Here is a 4,511-nt window from a genome sequence, read left to right as displayed (position 1 = left end):
ATATGTGACAAGAGTACAAAAAATGTTGTAAGTTTCCAGGAAACAATACCTGTGACTGAAAATGTACAACAAAATATGCTAAAAGAATTTTCAAAGCTAATACAGGAATCATTCCAACTGATCTAAAACAGATCACTAAGCATTTGAAATTATCAAGATAAAAATTATTTAACTCTAAATTTATTTTTTCCATCACAAAAAAAATAGGTTTCAAGGAATTCAAATATTTAATGGCTGGCCAGTAGGAACATAAGAGAAAACAGCTCAGCCATGACAGAATTAATACGCTGACGTTGTCTTTCTTGAAACCAACCTAATTCTTGATAGAGAATGCAAACAACAGTTATTGGTGCCTTGCCGGATACCCAACAGCACAGAGAAGAAAATAACCTTATGCTTCAACTCACACCCAGGTGATACAACGCAACCCTAATCCTTCAGTTGCACAGGCCACAAAATTGGTGCCTCACTGCAACACGTTTGACTGTGAATTTAGTGTTCTAATTTGACTCTTTCGACCGGATCCGCTCTCTGACCTCTCTGCAGCCACAAATATACTAAATTTGATGTATTTCCTTTGCAGCGCGTTAAGGTTGTGGAACTGAAGGTTTACCCCCTGTTTTTTCAATCGAATATACAAACCAGCGATCACCAGGGTTGGAGAATCAGGGCGTTTCCTTTGCAATAGATCCCTTGTTTTGTGTATAGGTGTTCCACAGGTTTGTTTAAATGTTTGATCCGATTCCCACGCAATCCCCGAATTTGAACCTGACTTGGAACCTGCACTGTTTCACTCTACAATAAATAAATCCTTCCTGCAACAAATAAGTAAGCCGATAGCAAAACCACTTTCGTTTCTCCATCATAAATGCATACAATTCGACCCCATTCAAACCGACAAAATTCACGCACCGCGACTGGCTTACGCAGGGATTGATTCGAATTGAAATCACATAAATACAAGGAAACATTCACAGCCATTTTGAAATTACACTATTTCATTAAAAGGCTCTGCACATAATTTCTACAAACCCAGGATTCCTCCTACCTCTCTATTTGGCCTAATTTCCATTTTCTTGGGGCTTTCCCTTAATTACATCTGTTTCTATTTCTACAAGCTATTTTCACCTAATCCTAACAAATTTTATACATCTACAGCTTAAGAATACCCTGGCATAACTTCCTAACTAACCAGATTCCCTAAATCTAAATATCACAAGCAGAAGAGGACTCCTCTAAGTGGAGAAAAAAATTATCTAATATGATGCAGGATATGATGCTCCTGCATCAGTTATTGAGATTCACTTCTGCTTGTAAAATACATTGTTCGTAACATGAAAGTATATTCACAATTCTTGGCGATAATACTGTTTCCAGGATGCCAAGCAAAGAAGAAGAACCGGTCTCTTACCTTTTGCGTGCAGAAATTGAGGATTGATTTCCGCTGAATCTTCCAGCAACCTATAGCTGTTTGGAAATAAATGAGACGGAGGATCGATTTCGGGCTAAATTTTCCAGAAACCTGCCGTTTGGAATGATATGAAACAGAGGATCAATTTCAGTGAATTTTCCAGGAACCTGCAGCTTTTGGGAAATAAATGAAACAGAGGACTGATTTCAGGGCGAGCCATATTTCCCAGGCTATCGGGCCATAAATGAACGGCAGCGGTATGTGCCCACCGTTCGATTTCGCCCTTAGCAAAATCGAACAGTGGGCATATACTGCCGCCGTTCATTTATGGCCCGATAGCATGGGATTTATTGGTTGCCTGATTTCAGGCTGAATTCGCTCGGAAGTAAACTAACTGGGGTAAGGGTGAAGGGGCAATTCAAATTTGGGGAGGTTCAATTTCCGGCTGAATTCGCTTGGGAGTAAACTTGCTCGGGGTAGGGGTAAGGCTGAGTGAAATTATGAATTCGAATTGGCGGTTACTGGATGGAATTGAATGCGAAGAGTAGATGAATGCATTTTCATAGCCTGCATGTTGCCAGGATGAATTACCCCCGGGAGATGGGCAAGTTGTGATGGCGTTTTCAGAGCATGGCTGTTGCTCGGAAAAGTTGACCGCCGGTAGATGTGAAGCAACGAGGTGGCCACGTCGGAGGTGGTCGTGGGGAAATCGCCAGCGGGAGGGTCGATGGCAAGTGGCCGTTGACGAGAGAGGAGATGGGAAGCAGCTCGGACATAGTTGCTGGTAGGAATTCCGTTGTCGGCAAAGGTGCATCGGGTCATAGGTTCTCATTGATTATTTAATTGGACTAAAAATAATTAGAATGTCCAATGATCTGCGACCGAATTATATATGTGCATGCAGGCGTTTAAATAACAGTTATTTTATTTTATTTTTAAGCACTTGTTGCAGAATACTCATTAGAGAAAATCATTTAAAAAAACACAATGACCATGAATTATGAATTTTCCGTTTCTTCAAATTCCATGGACATCGTCACCTCAATTGATCATATTACATATCGCTAGATCTTTGTTTTTTCTGATAGATAATGATCAAAACCGCATAGGCGTTGATCAATAACACAATAAGGGTGGTAAGTAGTGATCAAATTTGAACATATCACAGTCCTTTAAAGGGCCTCTGGCACGTCACAGAACTAAGGAAAAAAAATTACTAGTCAAAAAAATTTAAAATTTGAATTTTGCCATTTTAAAAAGAAATTGGAATAATATTATAAATTTTTTTAAGAATGGCTGTTAAGTGGTTAACCAGTCTAATTTTTTTTTAAAATTTCATTTTTTCTGAAATCCAAATTCTGAAAATTTCAATTTCCAATTCACTGTGAGTCTATCACAAATTACAATAGTTAAACTTGTAAATTTCCTTTCTCAACTGATGTTAAATCCCATTTCAAAAACAACAATTTCCTAGTTGCTCCCATTTCAAAAACAACATTTTCCTTTTGAATTGCGTTTTCTAATTTATGCCTAAAGCTTTCCATGCTAACTTCAAATGAAATAAAACTAGATTCAAATGGAATAAAGCTTTCCGCGTGACGCAGAGACACCCCTGCGATACCAGAATCACACTCTACTCACGCCATCAACGAATACATCAAAACTGTCCATATAAAGTTCAGATTGCTGGCAATTTCATACACAATCTTTTCCACAGGTAAGCTCTTTAATCTATGTTCACAATACCATTCCCTCGAAAGCTAATAACATCTATTTCAAGATTTGAAATCCATAAATACACATGGTGCTTTTATAGAACCCATCATTTCAATTCCTCCACATGAATGCCACACAATTAAATTTCTCTCCCACCTTATTCACAATGCTTCGATACATAGATCCATTTCGCTCCCATTATTAATTGAACCAAGGTTTCAAACATATATGTGCGCCTTTATCTTTTTAACCCAGATATTGAAACTGGCATTTACTCACCTTCTCTAGTTTCGAACCCGACTTTCCTCTATATCAGTGTTGTGCTCGTCCTCTGCTCTGATTTCTACATTCAGAAAAACAACAACATTTCCAAAAGAAAATTGCGCAAATAATACCTTTCTCCACTTGGATACAGTCTTGGCACATTCAATAAGAACCACTTTTATCATTATTGGCTACTGGCTTCCCCATGAGTCTTCATCCGTCCTTCCTTTCCGATATGTGATTATCGGAATATAACATCTTGGTTCTTTATCATTAAAACAACGTTAAACGCTTTCAAACAAATTTCATATATACATAAATTGCAGCAACCCAGATTTCATTTATTTGATGCCGAATCGATTGGCCAATTGTTGTATTACGATACGCCACAAGAATTTGGGCGTTTAACCACGATTTGATACGGTATTACTACACCTTCTCAACTGCGATGTGCTCCAACTTCGATCTGCACTGACATAATATCAATCGTCGGTCTCAATCATTAGGATTGAGTGCCAATTAACTATCACTGATTCCACCATTACAATTTAATACATCTCTGTACTCTGATGCGATTTCAATCGACAATCGCATGCACTCTCCACCCATCTACGATTCGATACAAGCTCCACTGTTCCATCTCCGAACCGATATAAACTCCGCTGTTCCGATCCAATTCAATCAGAAATCGGAATCCTAGACATCGCTTCCCATAAGCAATGAGATGCTTCCCGGACCCGATTCGCCATTCAACAAAACTTTATAATCTTATCGCATCCGTCTCCGTTCCGATGCAATCAATCGGCGATTCGCCATTCAACAAAACTTTATAATCTTATCGCATCCGTCTCCGTTCCGATGCAATCAATCGGCGATTGGAGATCGCACATTCCAATGTCATACAATGCGATTTGGAAACTTCTTTCCGATCCGATGCGATGGTCTTATCGGACCGATATGCCATACAAAATAACTGAGATGTTTCCAAATTCGCTCAAAAGGTTCCACTAAGTGATTTACGACCTTTCTCTGTGTTAAAACTTTATTCAATTCACAAATGTCGACGCGTCAGAATTACATTAAACATGGGAATTCTATAATTTAACATAAAAAAACACAG

The 4,511-nt window shown here is 38.6% G+C and overlaps 1 long non-coding RNA gene across 2 annotated transcripts; it reads right to left on the bottom strand.

Annotated features, from left to right (window-relative positions):
- Positions 1-216: 216 nt before the first annotated feature.
- Positions 217-2,124, bottom strand: LOC149172234 (uncharacterized). 2 transcript variants are annotated; one of them, XR_016259622.1, is made up of 3 exons: positions 1,770-2,124; positions 1,412-1,611; positions 217-815 (listed from the first exon to the last, which is right to left on the bottom strand). It is a non-coding gene; the product is annotated as an uncharacterized LOC149172234 (long non-coding RNA). The 2 variants fall into 2 exon arrangements; XR_016259623.1 differs by having other exon boundaries at positions 217-780.
- Between the last annotated feature and the right edge of the window lie 2,387 nt (positions 2,125-4,511).

This window comes from Pinus tabuliformis, chromosome 4_2 (genome assembly GCF_031772625.1).
Source record: "Pinus tabuliformis cultivar Carrire ecotype Pingquan chromosome 4_2, CPIR1, whole genome shotgun sequence".
NCBI lineage: Eukaryota > Viridiplantae > Streptophyta > Pinopsida > Pinales > Pinaceae > Pinus > Pinus tabuliformis.
Note: the sequence above shows the minus strand (reverse complement) of the source record. Positions and strands in the feature narration are given on the sequence as shown.